Source organism: Scaptodrosophila lebanonensis, unplaced genomic scaffold (genome assembly GCF_003285725.1).
Source record: "Scaptodrosophila lebanonensis strain 11010-0011.00,11010-0021.00 unplaced genomic scaffold, SlebRS2 tig00000043-arrow-pilon, whole genome shotgun sequence".
Classification (NCBI taxonomy): domain Eukaryota; kingdom Metazoa; phylum Arthropoda; class Insecta; order Diptera; family Drosophilidae; genus Scaptodrosophila; species Scaptodrosophila lebanonensis.
Window position 1 is genome coordinate 11,710,912 of NW_022060545.1, and position 17,696 is coordinate 11,728,607.

The 17,696-nt window shown below is 39.7% G+C and overlaps 1 long non-coding RNA gene across 1 annotated transcript in view; it reads left to right on the forward strand.

Moving 5' to 3' along the window:
- Nucleotides 1–17,696, forward strand: part of LOC115622891 — a 120,976-nt gene that overhangs the window by 90,074 nt on the left and 13,206 nt on the right. Inside the window, exon 3 of the long non-coding RNA XR_003995362.1 lies at nucleotides 3,268–3,368. This is a non-coding gene — a long non-coding RNA (uncharacterized LOC115622891). The remainder of the gene's footprint in view (nucleotides 1–3,267; nucleotides 3,369–17,696) is intronic.

Genomic DNA, 17,696 nt, shown 5'->3' on the forward strand with positions numbered 1-17,696 from the left:
TGCCAACTTCTCGGGCCCCATTTGAAACGAATTTCAATTAAACTGCTGCACGTCAACAGCGATAAGCGTCTGGCAGTTGCGAAGCTGCAGTCTGAGGTTGCAAGAGTGGCGCATCCGCATCCACATTCGCAGCCACAGTTGCAGTTGCAGTCGCATTTACATCCACATCCACATCCATATCATGCTGCATAGCCCAGTGGCAGGCGCAGTGACAGCAATGTGTTAACAATTTTCGCGCCACAGCTGCGCTATATTTTCAAGCTAAGCCGAAGCTGAAGCTCGAGTTGGAGCAGCTGGTCACTGAATCCTCCACACCAAGTAGCCTAATTACGCTTCAAGCTCTGACATAGTTGGCAGACAGACCCGCGGTAAGTCAGACAGTTGCTCAGATGCTGCGCCAGCAGGGCAGACAGTAGCAGCTACCAACTAGCCACGTTTGGCTTCTGGATTTTAACTGCCCAATAGCCGAAAATTAAGCTGCTCCAGCAAGACATTCGCACGGTTGAGGAAGTAGCCGAATATTCACATTTAACAAGTATGTATAAAGCAACGGTCAGACAGACAAATTATCTGCAGACAAATCGAGTTCACAATTAAGTTTATTAAGGCTTTAATAATATAATACAAAAAATATAAATAAAAAACCAATTAAGTTCGTCATCCCTCCAAAGCACCTTTTTTATAGAAAAGCATAAGTACTTTTCTATGGCAACAAACCATTTCATGGAATTTACTTTCCATGGCTTATTTGTAAACAAATATAGAGTTAGCTGCAATTTCTTTCCCCGCCTTCCCATATCTTCCGTAATTAGAAATATTTGAAGCCATTTTTTATTAACTGATGGGGTTTCTAGAGCAGTTATTTAATATATTTCCTAACATCATAATTTTTCAATGCCTTTGAAATATTCTTAAATATGTAAAATATTTATTATTATTATTTTTTTAAATTCTGTTAGTTATGATGCTAACATTTTGTATTTGGAAAGAAGGTGTGCAGCATAATAGTTTTGTGTTTGAAAAGTGCTTTGAAAAGTCCGAAACAGTGTTCGGAACTGTTGTAGGAAACACTAATTAAGTTATTTTAAACTTTCTTTAATCATTTAAATGAAGTTTGGAGCCACACTTTAGAAAACGATGCTTAAGCTCGGACTGTGAAAAGTACAGATAATTTTTTTTTTTTTGAAAATATGTGTCTTGCTTTTAGAAAAACATTTTAGCAATACTTTAAACAATTGAAATTGAAGTTTGGTCTATAAGTAGGTCTGTAAACATAACTTACTCTGACAGTCTGACAGTTTTACATCAATTCATAACTACGAGGACTGAAGTTGCCCGAACACCACTCACAGATATTTGATTTTCGTTTTAATTTGAATAAGTATGTACTACAACTATTTTTCTTAGCGATATATGTTTCCGCTAAAGCTTCCAATTTGTCGTAATTGCAAGGAAAGGAGCAGTCTTGAATAAACAGAAAAACAGCAGTGAAATGCTTCGAAATATCGCAAATTGGGTAAATCGTTTTAAGGTTAATTTTTTGTGAATGTAACCCCCGATTATTGTCTGGGCTATGACTCGACGGTACAACTTTTGATACGACTATCGTGCGAACCAACTTTGAACAACTGAATGCCAGTGGAAACATCAAGTGGTTGGCCTTGATAGCCTCCAATTGCTACTGTTGTCATTGCTGTGCGTAAGATCGTCTGTCATTAAGGTCAGACCATATGGCAGACTCGGAATCAACAAAGGGAGAGAGAAAAAGCAAAACAAGAAACACCCAATGTAGGTAATGCCCAATGCCGTCATTCAGCATTAAAGGCAAATCAAATTAGGCGGCGATCTGGCCGCCGCTTAAGCGCTTGTTACCAGTTGTGTTTCAAGTTCCCAGTCAGGTCATTAAAAATTTCACCACAAATAAATAAAACACCCCTTTAAACAATGCGCTTAACTTGCCAGCCAATTTCGCATTGCACTTTATGTGGTGTGCGATTTCTCACACAAGAACTCATTGAGCCTGACTGCGCCAAAAAGGAAAGCCTGCGCTTAAGCCTAAGCTAAAGCCAAATCTGAATCTGAATCGGGCAAGATAAAGGAGGGCTCAGTTACACGGATCACGCCCGCGGCTGACTGCGACAGCGAAAACGACAACGACACCAGCATCGTGGAGTCAAACAAGCTGTAACATGGCACGCAAGCGCCAATTTACAGAGCTCTTGGCCAGGTCCGAGCCCAACGCAGACAATAAAAGTTCACGAAGCGGCTAAAAGAGGTCGCCGTCGTCGTCGAAATCGCCATCGCCATGGACGGGTAATTACACTTAAGTACCGGCAACGAGCGCGACTCCGACTCCAACTGACGGCCCACTAAGTTGGCGCAAAAAGATCGAGCCGAAAAAAATAAATTTCAAGCTGCAAATTAAATGGCGAGGCAGTCAAACAGACAGTCAGTCAGACAGACAGACGGCCGATTTCGTCCTGGCTATTTCGCTCAAAACACGAGAATTTCAATGTTGGCGCAAAGTGAATTGTAATTGCGGGCAGCCTCGCAGCCTCACAGCCTCACAGCCTTAAAGCCGCGCAGGCGCAACAGTGCCGCAGTCAGCAGCTGTGACTGCAACACTCGAAGCGCGACTAAATGCGCAAAAATGTTGCAAAGGCCGTAATTTACAATTGCAACGAATGCTGTTGTTGTTGTTGTTTTTGTTGCTGCCGTGGTCCATTCGTTCGTGCTGCATTTGGTCTGACGTCTGATGTCTGATGCACGTGTTGGTCGACTCTGGCTGGGGCTGTGTACCCTACCTACCAACCTACCCTCAGGGCAGTGGTTTGGGGTGTCGAGGAGCGCATTCGGCCGGCCACTTAAAGATCAAACTCTTGTCTTTCAGTTCAGCAACGACCCAATGCTTCGTTTGGTCGGTATGTAGTTTGGGGCCCTGCGTAATAGTTGGGCTGTACTCAATGGAGGACACCTCGGAGGTGTCTGGGACATCGTTTGAAATCGGTGGGGAAGGTGCAGAGGAAGCTTGTCTTCCTGACGAAAACATTTGAGGGGCCATGTAGCAGCTGACAAATACTGCTGGTCTTATTCACATATTAACAAAAATATACCATAAATATTTGTAATAAGTAGGAGGTATTCTTATGACATATTTAGGTAGAGCTTAATAAAGTCTCGATTCTAATAATTAAATAATCATAATTAATTCTAATAAATTAAATGGTAAAAACAATTAAAAGTTTCCTGAAATTGTCTATTTTACAGGTTACTGCAAAAATGGAAAATCAAATTTAAAGACGTCCTCATTAAATTCAGATAAAAGGATTAAATTATTTTCGCATTCAGACGTTCATACTAGTGCTGTGGTAAGTGATTTTTTTTTATTAATTTTATTATAACAAAGAAAAAGCAGTGAATAGCATATAATTATTATTATTATTATTTATAGTATGATGCCTCGATTTAATGAGGTTTTCTTATTCATTTAATAGAAATTTGAAAGCTTCAGTCCGTCGCTTTTTAATAAACATCATATCTTCAATATGGAATGCCAATTTAACGAAATAGTTTGTGCAATAACAATTACGAACATTAACAAAGAAGACTATTAATATTAAGAATAATTTTTTGACTAGTATTTTTGTGATATTAGATCCCTTAAAGTCAAGGCAAGTATATATATAGTATCTTTTCTATTAACTAGACACTTATACACAATTATTACTAAAAACAATTTTTCCTTTAAACAATACTAGTTAATTATTTTGAATATATTAAACATTTTCTATACATAGAATTGTAAGCCTTATCGATTTAATATAAAAAAATCCCGTTAGTTATATAACTAGTTGCCTAGAATACTGTCTTTTCATATACTACTTATTAAAGGTGGATTATTTATTGGATATTCTAACTATTATTTAAAAGATATGGTACTAGCGTTCTCAAATAGGCTTGATCAACTCATGTTCTAGCCATATAGCTTGCCACTTCCACAATCTGTAGAGCTTGGAGTAACTATTTAGGAGATTTGAAAGCCACAATAGCCCGGGCTGTGCCGAAAACCCTCCACATGGGCAGACATTGCCGCCAACGGGCTAACTAAACGTAACCCATTGGCTACTGTGAGTCTGCATCGTGGCCGCGCCGAAAAGTGTTCTTGACAGGAAATCTGGTGAGCAACAGCAGCAACAACAACAACAACCAAAACTGCAACTGCAACAGCAACAGCAGCAACAACAAGAAGGAGAATGAGACAGAAGCCCAAGAAGCATGCAAACACGAAACACAATAATTGAGCAGCGTGGAAAAATTGCCAAAGACGCGAAAGGGACAAATACGAATTACAGTATCCAAATCAGTGTCTTCCTGCCGGCGAACAGCTCCTGAAACTATCCGGCAGCCGGCAGCTGCAAAATTCATTTGACAAAAGCGCCAAGCACTTGGCTGGGACTTGGCTCCTGCAATATGCTCGGGAATTCAAATAACGTGGCTTTTAATTTATGAGAATGCGCGGTAGCCACCAACCAAAGCGGCCAAAGCGAGCAGCTCTGCGCATGCGCAGCAAAGCGATGGCAGCGATAAAAATATTTTGGCTAAAATTGAAGGCCTCTCGGCCTTCCTCTGCATTCTTCTTCTTTATTAATCATGTGCGTAATTTATTTGGGCAGCCGCTCGCAATTTCACCCAAAATGGAAATTGCTGGAGACTGGGTCTGGGTCTGGGTCTCGGTCCGGGTTCGGGGTCTGATGTCTGATGCGTGGACTCGTTTTGCTCGCCCCCGGGGCCTTTTCGAATTGCACATAAATTTGCATATTTCAGGCATTGGCAGGCGCAAAATTGTCACAGGTGCGTGGTGAAAAGAGAGTTGCAATCAAGTCGCTATTAACATATTGGGGGCGTGGTCGATTTCGTCTCCATTTAAATGCGTGGCCCATCATTTCTTTTTCGACTTTTCATCTTATCATCGGGCGCAGCAAACATGTCGCAGATAAGAAAAATGCTGGCAAACAAACATTTGTCTCAAGAACGGACCGGAGCCCGAGAACGGGCCAGTCGGACCAACCGCGCTCTCTTCTTTATCTTATCGGAGCAAGCGCAGCATGCGGCGCAAACATCCATACACACATACTATAAATATAGATAGAAAGATAGATAGATAGCCTTGATGTGCTGAGCGTGCGTACCACATGTGCTGGCCAAGCGACGACGATTAGTTGACGGCAATTTTCGCCCGACTCCGAGGAGGCACTTGTTCCCAGGCCAGCCAGCCAACCAGCCAGGGAGGGGAGCGGAGCTGAGCGGCAGAGGCAGCCATTAGGCAATTAACCATCTAGTTCTCAGAGTGTGGCTCTTTCTATGGGGATGTGTGTGTGCGTGTACGTGTGCGTCTATGTATATGCCGTTGATAATTTTTATCGCGCCACGTTGTCCTGCTTGTTGGTAGGTTCGGTGTGAACCTAAAGCAGGTACCACCTAGTCTTGCACTTGAAGAAAACATTAGGTGAGTTCAGAAACAATTGCCGGACGAACACACTTTAATGAAGTTATTTGAAGGCGGTTCAATAAAAACACCCATTGACTCTTTACAACTTGTTGTTAATTACCAATTAGTGATCAACAATAATCTTGCGAGAAATTTGAGCAAACAATTGGGAAAATTCAACCCTTTAATGGGGAAAAAAGTGTTGTCCAATTGAATTTGAACATGAAATGTGTACCCTGTATAATGAAGGTACGTGTATAATAGTATGTCTGATTTTTTTGGGAGCTTACGAATTTGTTCAATTTGAAAACGAAAAGAAAAATCTATACATTAATTAATAATATTAATGAGTATGTGGAAATATTTTTGATAAATAATAAAGCGATGGAACACAATTAGAAATAATATAGCCACCCAGAGCAAATATGTTAAATATATCATTAAATAGCTTGTATTCAATGACGCAATGATAATTCATATTTCTCTTCAAAATTCAGTTTCTATATTTATTCAAAATTATTCAGTATAAAAACATTTCCAAGAAAAACATATTTTTGTATTATTAAAGATCAATAGGATGAATATTTATATATACATTTATATATTATTTATAATTATATCTCATCGAATTTTCGGAATCGTGTACTTAATTACGTTCTTGATTCAAGAAGGCTTGCATAGGGACTCAGAAGATTTGAAAAATTCGACAAAATATTTTTATCATAAATGTATAACAGCGTTAGACCGACTGTAGAAATATAGAGGAGGGGTTCTCTAGTGGAGTACTAATTTTTTAGACTTGCTGCCTTATTCTTAGAACTCTTTTCCCTTTCCCTCAGTGCATTATCTCTTCCGCTCACTCGGTCGATGTGTGTGTGCGACCTCCACTTGAGGAACATTTGTGCGGCTGCTGGTCTGTTCAGTTCTGTTCAGATCTGTTCAGTTCGGTTCGGTTCTGTTGCACGTGTGCAATACTCGTATCTCTGTTGACATTCCTGGAAATATGACGTTTGATTTTGACCGAAGTGGAAGCAGAAGCAGCAATGCGTTGCGTTGCACATCCTACGATTGTCGCCGGGCAGGGCAGGACGGGGCAGGGGTCTCACATTACTCACGGCTTGTTTTTGTTTGGCTTTAATAAGCGTCAAGTTGCCGAGATCAGGTACGAGATTGAGGGAAACGCAAACGTTCCTTCCTTTTTAATGACAAATTGCGCGACTCTGGCGACTCAATATGCCAGACAAATGTACGCCCTTTTCGAACAAGTGTTCAAATTAATGAGCCAAAGATTTGTTAATTTTCGTGGCTCATTTAGGAAAAATGCACAGCAAAGGACAAATGAGCCTCAGGCTGCGACGATCGGCTGTCGTGCTGGGCGTGGCATGCATGAGGCGTATTAATCGGCTGACTGCCAAACAAACCGCACATAATGCCCAAGCCCATGTATATTCAAGCCCTCATCATCTTCATCATCATCGTCAGCGTCATCCTCATTCTCATCCCCATCATGTTTTTATCAGAGGACGTCGACAGCGTAAGCTGAGACGGCCCGACCAATGCAGCATATTAATGAGTTTTGATTTTATATTGAGGAATTTCAAGAAAGGGCATAAATATATTTCTTTCTCGCATCGTCGCTGGGCCGGGACGTGCAGCAAGTGCATGGGCTTGGACGGACCTTGAGGCCACTTTCCTGGCCAGGGACTGCATGCGGCGTTGAGGTTTTCAGGCAGGGGACACACACATCATGTTTATCTTTTTTCCTCGCCGTTTCTTTTTTTTTATTATTATTATTTCTTTTGCTGCTCCTGCTTCTTGCTGGCATTTAATTATTTCAATTTAAATGCAAACACTTGTCGATTTGTTGGCATTCCTTGTGGTGGTAGGCACAGGCACAGGCACAGCCACAGGAACATTCATTTATTATATGCCTCGTTACCCTTGATCGAATTCCAGGAATTTCATTGTTCTGTGATTTTGATCGGTTGTTGCTTTTGTTGTTGTTGTTGTTGTTGTTGTCTGCATTTACATATCACGCATATCACGCTTATTATGCTGCGTAGGCGGTTCATTGAACCTGTTCTTTTTTTTTTCTTTAAGGGGATTCCGGGCCAGCAACAATGAAAACTTCTTTATAGCTACCAGCTTAGATAGTCCCACGACCTTATGCAACATTTAAAGAAATTCCCTTATCACAACACCATTTACTACATGTATGTGCTCGTACTTATTTTCCAATTTCTCATTAAATGCTATCAGCGACATGTCATGTAATACTTAATCCTAAAATTCTTTAGTATAGGAGGCATACAGTTCAGGGCAGTTCATGCCGAGGCCGATCGCCTCACAAATATGTAATCGCACACGCTTATCAGAATCAGGGGGCGCCTTCTTATGCGCTACCAGCGATCACTTGAGCACTTACATATAAGTATATACGAGTAGTACGATTATGTATTGGTTGTGTCACAAATGGGATCAAATATTTGCGTACATTAGGTCATCGTGGGCCGATAAATAAGACCCGAAACTCGGGCCCAAAGTACAAGTACAAAGTCAGTCTTGGTTTCACGTACGCGGCACTCGCTATTACACTTGCAGAAAAAATATATGTTGTTTCAAAAACTATTGAAAGCAAGTTTTTTTGCTCAGGAAATTATACTAAAATATAATAGTTCCGTGATCCAAAATAAGCATTAATTTTTAGGTTAAAAACTTTGAAGCGCCTTGAATGAAAGATTGAATTATAGTATATTTGGGTAATATGTGAAGTTTTATTTATTAATGCAAATTAAGTACACGCTCATATGCTTTTCACCTCGAAAAACAGTTCTAGTAATAAATATAGATATATCAGTAGTGAACTGAAACCGTATTTTATAAATGAAAAATCAGAAAAAGAATCCGATAAAATTGTCATGAATAAATTCCACGCGATGACATCTAATCGGAACAGGAACATATATAAGGCCCCGCTTCCCTCTCTAAACTCCTAGGAGACAAACACAAAAACGCAGGAAAACTTATGTGATAACTCGTGAGAAAACACCCTCGGTATTTGCGGACTTAATAGATGGTCAGACAAGCAAAACTATTTGCACACAAATGCATTTCATTTGATGGAAAGTTTGACATTCTTATTGGCTATTATTTATAGGAACTAGATAACAGCTTTAGCTCTTGTTCGTTTTGAGTGAAGTAAGAATTACATCATGGAATGTTTGCTAAATTTGCTAAACCACCACTTTGCTCGCTTCAACTCGTACTTTTCTCGAACTATTAAAATTGTCTCAGTGCAGTCGTCGTCCGTGTCCCGAAACAAGGTACCTCGATCCGTCTGGCAAACACAAGTGCGACGCGTGAGGAAAGCAAACAGACATTTCTTTATAGAGCTCTTCATGGTTCTTTAACGCACTGAGAACTCGACTGGGACCGAATCGGCGTCCGAGTCCGAGTCAGTGGCAGGGGCATGGGCAGGGGCAGGGGCAGGGGGGCAGAGACACAGGAAATGCATGAAATGGGACGTCATATTTCAAGAGGCGAGTGGCGAGCGAAAGCCGTTGATAAGAAATGTAATTCATGGTAATAGCCGACAACGTTGACGCTGGCGTCGCTGCTTTTTAAAATCAACAAGTGCCTCCACAAAATCGCACGCACACTTGTGTTTGCCTTCAAGTCGTCGTCGTCGTCGTCGTCGTCGTCGTTGTGGTCGTGTTGGAACAAAAATTATTGAGTGTCATGTTTGTCGACCAAATCGGAGTCTCTGGGCAATATCGTATTACACTCGATGGGTTCCCAGGCGCAGAACTTTCCAATGAAAGAAAGAGCCCAATGGCCATTGGCTGTGACCCAAACGTGTTCTGTCCAACTCTAACTTCAACCTCAAGTGCAGTCTGAACTGCAAACTCCAATTCTGATTCTGATTCGAGCCCCTCGGCTTTATGTTTTATGTCTGTGACAGTTTTATAGCGCATTCGGTTGCATTGATTTGGGTTTTGGGCATTGGGGTTTTCTGTTTTCACTCTTCAGTTTTCAGTTGCTGTTGTTCTTCGGTGTCTCGTTTTAACACTTTACGAAATTTAATACAAGCCGCCAGCCACATTCATATGCATAACGTAATTCGAGATTTATTATCGACCAATTTAAATATGCTGAGCCCTCATAAATGTATTGGAGCGTTCGCTCGTAGAATGATCGGTCGGCGCGTCCAATTTTCAATGCGATTAACGCCGTCAGAGCCGCCTTCCTACTTCCCACAAAAAGAATTGAATGCATGGCTAACTTAATTGGATCTGTATTATATGTATGTATGTGTGTGTGTTTGTGTTCCGTAATAGACTGAAAATTATGTTTTTATTGAAATAAATTAACTGCACGTGCACACATGTGGGCTGGCTGTGGATTGGCCAGACTCTGTGGGTCTATCCATCTAATGTCGCCCCTATACTCGCACCATTATCTGTTCCTCAATAGAGAAACTCGCCTTCATGCCAATCTAAGCGTCTCTAATGCAGCAACAACAAATCTTCATCACTACTGTCCGAGCTCATAAAGTTTATGATTTATACGTGTATTTCAAAAGTTTAGTCATAAAAGTATAAGTGTTCGATGTTTATGTTTCTTTTCTTCATTCTACGACAACTACATTTATTTGTGACGAAGCATTATTCTGCAATAAAATTTGTTTGTTCACCCCAGCTCTAGGGTTATCGAAACTAGCTTTTTATTGCCAGTTTGGAAAATAAAAACACCTCATTTGAGAATAAAGACTTCGATTCAGTATTACTATTTGTTTTTAATTTATTGTGATGTACTTGCCAAAAAAAAAATATATATACAAAATATTGCTAGCTTTATAGAAAAATTGGATATGAGTATAGTGGAATTTCAGTATTAAATGGTAATAGAAAAAAATGGCAAATAAGTCAGTACTAGAATAAAAGATAAAGACAGTTACTATTATTTTACATTGTATAAGTCAAGGGATAAGTTGATTCATAATATATGCTTCCTCATGCAGTCGTTTTGAAGCACCATGAAACAATCTATTTAATTGTATTATTAAAAGGGATTTCTTACGATTAACTGGGGTTTCATATCATTATTATAGTTGATCCGTTTGCATTAAAAATTGATATTATGATGGCGCTTTGCATTTTTCATCTTTTCGATTGAAAAAAAGAAATAGTACCATTTAATTAAATGAATGTTTCTCTTAGTTGTGTATTTATTTTTATGATGATTTCAAATCACAAAGAGTTCAGCTATTACCCAGAACTATCCATTAGCTGACAAACAATAGTCCTTGTAAATAATACGTTTGGAAAATCACACCAGCAACTAATTCTACCAAACCCCAGTTGACTTATCCTTAAAAATTCCAGTTTTACAAATTATTTATATTGCCTTTATGTTGGAGTACATCAACTTTTTGAATGCTTCTAACAACAATGCTATCCTACATAAATGCAAAATTTCATATTAGTTATAATTCATTTTTGTCCATTTGCCGCCTAGTGATTGGCCATAAAAACATAACATGAATAATAAATATATTTAACCATATACATATAAAGCAAATTGCGTATCAACGGTGGCGGCATTGGAGGTGTCGGTGGTTGCGGCTGTGGCTGTGGCTGTGGCTGTCGCTGTGGTTGCGGTTGTGGGAGCAGCCACAGCAGCCAAAATGGTTGTCGCAGTTTGGTTAGTTGGACATTAACAGGTCGTAAACCTTTTGGCGCGGCCAAACAATAGACAGCCGCTGAAACGGGCCAATTGGCCGGCCCAAAGCATTCGGATTGGCGCCTGGAAATCTGAACCAGCTCTAACAGTAAAACGGCACCACAACGGCATACTACTTGTATACTCGCACTGTCAAATCAGTCCCGAATAGCGCCACAAATATGGCCAGAGACATAAATAAGTTTTATTGTTGCAAGCAAAGCCACACACGCACGCCCACAACAACAGCAACAGCAGCAACAACAACAATAACAACGACGAAAGCGGCTAAAACAAGAAAAAATACAAACTACAAATATTATTGCACATATCGAAGTTTAATTACTCTACAGAGGGAGGTTTCCATTTGGGATGAAAGCGAAATATTTGTTACCTTTTAATTCGTTATATAAAATGTTTGAATAGTAAACAAAATATCCATAAATGTTCCTCAAAGCAGAGCTGATAACTGACTAATTTTAATGATAGATGTTGCACGGGGATATGTCTGATTATAAAATCCTTCAAAAACGTGACTGATACCAGCACTCTCATTATATGGCTATGCAATATCATAGCTATTTTGATCTCGTATTCCTAAATATAAAAATTAAAACAAGAGAGAAAGCTACAGTCGAGCAAGCCCGACAGTGTAATACCCTGTACCCAGGTAAACTTCCGTCACTGAGTTATATGCGCCCATAGCAGCAGCAAAAAGAGGAAGAAGAAGAGCGAACTTGTTGCTGCAGTTTGTGGGGGTTGTACTGTAGAGAATTTGTTTCGCTAATAACTTTTCTCAGAATTGACCGAATTAGATAAAATTTTAAACAACAATAGACAATTATATATAAATTATGTGTGCAAAGTTTGGTTTAGGTAGCATTTGAAATGTGGACGCTATTGACGAAATTCTGTACCGGGGGAAGGGGGGGAAAATTAAAAAAAAAAAAATAAATTCGTCCTTACTCGGACCTAGGAGAATCTGGATGCCAACTTTGGTTATTCTAGCTTTTATAGTTTCTGAGATCCTCGCGTTCATCCAGACGGACAGACGGACGGACAGACGGACGGACATGTCTAGATCGATTTCTCTCGTCATGCTGATTCAGAATATATATACTTTATGGGGTCGGAGATGCTTCCTTCTGAATGTTACATACTTTGCACAAACATAATATACCCTTTTTACCCTACGGGTACAGGGTATAAAAAGCTGATCGATTTCAAAGACTTTAATTTTTTTTCATGCATGTAAAGTTCAATTCAAAATTACACCAATTGTACAAATAATTCAATTTCTGCATCAAAACCAGTCATAAAACTAACCAATACAAGTAGTTCAGATATATATAAGAATTTTTTCCATTTTTAGACAAGATTCTCGAAGTTTCACAATCAGTTTAAGAGTCTTCTGTAGGAATGGATTATGAAATCAAATAGTTGTGTTTTTCAAATGTGTAATACAATTTTAGACTAATTTCTAAATCAAGCGTAATTCCTCAAAATTAATTCAAAAACTCATGAGAACTTATTTTGAATAACAGTTTTATTCCAGTAAAGTATAGTTTAGCAAGGAGAGTAGTTTATTGTAATAACGTGTATTTCATTCATAATTATTATTTTTAGAAACTTATTCTACGCATTCTTCTTAAAATAAACTCCCCTGATGTTTGAATTTGTCGCCATCCAATATTTCATAACATCCTTTGTAGAGTTGGGTAGAGTATAGCAACGACTAGAGAGCAGTTACCTAGAGTCGACTTCAAGTCTATGCCAAAAGTTTGCTGTTGTTGTAACTGTTTCGTTGCTTTTGTTGTTGTGCTTGTGGTTGTTGTTGTCAATGCTGGCCAACTGTTGCTTTATTATTAAATATTACGTACATACATTTGTTTATTGCCTTGCAGCGTCAGCGTCGATCGCGCGCCCAGTTGTCATAATTGAATTCCAGCAGCGGGCGTTACCGCTACTCCCAAGCCCCCACCAAAACAGATCCAATATATGCCACTTCCCTACTCCCCACTCCCTCCGTCCTCCCTCTATCTTCATTGCCTCACACTGGTCCAGTCGATCGCTCGCACTTGCGTGTTACTCGAAACCGAGAATTTGATCGATTTGTTCGATTAGTTGGCGGAACATGCAATCGACACGCAGCATTCTTTTTCAATTTCCAAAGCGTTCGATTGCTTCCAGCACCACCTCCCACCCTTCCTCCCTCCTCCCTCTACCCCGTCCGACTTGTTGATTCAATTTAGCTGCAAGGCTGACACTTCTGTTGTGCATTTGGAAAATTGTCTTATTGCAATATTGGACAGCCGTCTGTGGGTCAAATGACAACTGGTAATACAGGCAATTAATAACGTGTTGTACAAGTACTTGTGTGTGTGTGTGTGTGTGTGTGTGTGTGTGTGTGTGTGTGTGTGTGTGTGTGTGTGGCGGAAAAAGTTGCAACCACTTGAGCCTGCTCTATAAAATGATCTATGCCGTGGTCACCCAAGGGGTCACCAAATGTATTTCTTCAAACTTAGAATGCACGCAGAATAATAATTAATGGCTCAGTGGAAGAAGCAAGGCGAGCAAGGGGGACCTATTTCTGACACTTATGAGTACAAGTATGTGGTGCATAAAAGTCTTGAGCATTTACTTAATCTTCAATTATTTCCAAGGGTGTTACTATAATTTTAGCCAGGCAGAGTTGCTAATTCATATTCTCTTAATAGTAGATGAGGCCATCACTATTTTCTCAAATCATTCGACAAACAGAAACGTCTGTTGTACAAATGTCGCAATATTTACATTTGAATTAATTACGTATTGGAATTTTTATGTTTTTTTTATCTAGGTATTGATTGATTTTTATGTTTATCTAGGTATGGTTTAATACTTATAAAATAGCTTAACTATAGGTAGATTTGATTGTGGACTCAAAAGGAGAGGCATTTCGATGATTATTACGATTAGTAACTCTCAATGGAAGTCCAATATAGTGCCTATATACAGATTCGGCTACTCTTAAGTAGGTATGACTATTGAGCAGACAAACCCACTGCTCTTCTTAATAGAAAAAATCGTGTTCACCAACCAACTCGAGTCTGTACTATGCAGCCTAAATAATTGCTTCAAAAATCCGTATATGTTTTGACGAGGTTTCTTTAAGGTCTGATCAGACATGTAAATCATTTGCGCTCAAATTTATATAATTTCAGTAGTATGTCATGAATATAAAGTAAATTATTAATTAATTCCACCCTTGTGATTTGAAAAATGGCTTAATTTGACGCATTTTATAGACCTTAACTCTTTTTTAAAGAGTCTCTCATTTTTTAGTTTTATCGCATTGCTTTTAAAAATATATTGCTGAGATAAGATAAGATATGTATGTACACATCGAATGTTGCTCATCGTTTTATAGTTTTTCACGGCATTATTGTTCAAGTCGAAAATGCTAAATACACTATTTTTTCATCAAAGAAATTCTGTGATAGTAACGTTTCTAAGGCCCTCTTCCGCCTGCAGTGGAGGTTTCGTATAATTTTAACACAGATTGGTTGTCAGACTGTAAATTTATTGATGAGTTCAGATTTCCAGGAGTGTTACTTTGCTTTTATTTTGAGAGCCTACTTTCATGGTCAGGATTGTTAAAATCCGTCTTAAATAGCAGGTGAAAGAAACAGAACCTCCTCTAAACTTATGTCTTCTGTTTTAGCGAACTTCTTCATTAAAGCCCTAGCTCGAATTACGGATACTTCTCTGGAGCAGGAACTCGCAACTCGTATGGATGCCACACTTCTAACTTAGGAAGGCTCGTACCATGCTGGCACAACCTCACATAGTCTTAAGACACCTACATCGATCTGGTCAATCAGTTTTCCACGAGCTTCAAACGAACAGTCGCTGAAATATGGTCTGAAATACACATAGGCCGACTAGTGTAAGGCATCTAGTCTAGCAGCTCAGCTCAGTCTTTGGCCCAATTCTGTAGCAACATAGCTTGAATTACGACCAGAGATAGAGATAGAGGCAGTGGCAGCGGCAGCGGCAGCGGCAGAACAAAGAAATAGAGAAATGAGAAGCCACCAAGTGGAGGCAACTGCGACAATCAATGGCTGCCACCGACGCTGGCACGCATGCGCCCGTTCCGAGTGATGGGGTCAGTGCTTCGTTTACAAGACATTTAAAGAGCTTTGCATATTTTATTCGAGATCGGCGACATTTGAATGGCTCGCCAAGAGACAAGGCAGGCAGGCAGGCAGGCAGGCAGACAGGCAGGCAGTGGCAATGGCAAGTGCTACGCACCAACAACAACATCATAGACAAATGGCAATGGGCAGCGGGCAGCCAGTTGGAGCTGGAGTTAGAGCTAGAGTTGGAGTCCCAGTTGAAGTCAGATTCCGATACAGATGCTGCAATGCTCGCTCGGTCCGCAGGTGGTCGTCGTACAACTCTATTTTTTATTTTGTCGCGTACGCTGAAGTTTTCCAGCGGTGGTCGCTCGTTTATTAGATCGGCCGCAAGCCGCTTGACTTTGTCGGGTTTGTCTGAACAACACAAGCGGCATTTCTATACTACATATACATATACTTGTATGTATACATATAGTATCTGCACCGGCCGCGCGAGTATTTGGAAAGCGTAGAATGCACCGCACAGATATCGCATGGCTATTGTATCTATATCTGTATCGCGATCGTCTCCATCGTTTCCATCGTCGTCGTCGTCGTCGTCGTGCTGCGAGCATTTTATGCGCCTTTTGGTATGTTCATTGCGAATTTATTGGACGCGATTTTATCGCTCAAACAAATGTTGCATTTTACAAGTGGTTCAAGTGGTTCCACCGGTGGTGTTTACCCAGACCCAGACCAACTAAAGACGGCGCTTATTAATGAGCGTGTTGGAGCGGGAGAATCTGTGCAGGCAACTGGCGCTAGCCACAAACTGTTTGCCAAAACGCAGCGGGAGTTGCACCGCCACCACTGCACCACTGACCACTGCACCACTGCACCACTTGTGAGTCGTTAGGAGTGGCGTGGAAACTAGGAAGCGTGCGCCAGCACAACGCCAACGCCAAACGCCGAGAAACAAACAGCGCTAATCGTGGCCATTGAGTGGGTTGTGGGTTGGCCAAAAGACGACGATAAGCGCCGCTTAACTTGCGTCTAATTCGTAATTTAGGCTCTGTTTTTTTTTTTTTTTTGTTTTTTTTGCTGTTGTTGTCAGACAAATTGGAGTAATCAGTCTTGGGCTTTGGCGCTTAAATCACAACCAACCAGCCAACCAGCCAGCCAGCCAGCAGTCAGACTAGACTGCGAATAAATTTCTGTACAATTAATATCGAATTATCCCGCGGCATTCTCGAATACGTGATTGGCAGCGGCTCGAGACTGTGTATGTGTGTGGAAATCTATGAAAAATTGCCCGTAAATTACACACTGCTACAAGATTAGCTTAATTGGTGGACAGTTTAAGTTGATCTCAAAAACCTAGGTTTCAATTGGAGCTTGAACTTATAAAAGACAAGAATAACTTTTGAGATTTTCGTAAGGTTTATTAATTTTGCTCATTTTATTCTGAATATTATGCTCGTTCGCTTAGATAAAATCTTGCTTACATTTAGGCTCTTAATTGAATGAAAATTGTATTACGAACATACAGAAAGAATTTTTGATAAGCCACTAAATTGAAACCCTATTTGATTATGTCTTACAATTTCTACAATTACTGAACATATTTTTAGACTTTGCTGTAAATTATGATGGCAGACTGGACACTCATGTAAACATACAAGCATAAATTTTAGGCTTCCATGATATATACAAGTAGTATAATCCTCAGAACCATTATATTGCCTACAGATTGATCTTCATTGACTTATTTTTGACATTTCCTTCTTTCCAATTTCTTGTCCAGCACATTTGCATATCTTCTGTGGATCTTAACATTTTGATAGCTATTATCAATTGCAAACCCCTATGTAGACATGCCTAAAATAGAAAATCCTTGTTGATATAATTTTGATTAGAATAAGAAGATAAGTTTGTACAAAATATACATAAAAAGCGTACAAGTCGGCTATAACTGCCCAATCTAAACGAGAGTAGCTTTAGTAAGAGATATTTTCCAAACTCCCTAGGGGGTAAAATGGGAAATTAGCTAATTCGTTTGCAAATATCAATATTCAAGAAGTTTGCTACTTAAAAGCATTTATACTCTCTTCGCAATAGGTTCACTATAGAGATTACTCTTTTCACTTTTTATTGGAACATTTCCCAAACCTTATTAAAGGCATTTCATAATTTGTAAATTCATTGGAAACCTCCCTCGACGACTTCAAATTTAACACGAATTTAGTTTTAAATATGTATCAATCATTTCGTCAATAATCCTCCTGTTGTGCAGTGTTATACGTAAGCAGCGATAAAGTGCGATTATTTATTTGTGGGCTAACGGAATTACGTAAGTATTTGGCATAGTTCAGAGCAGTGAACTTTTA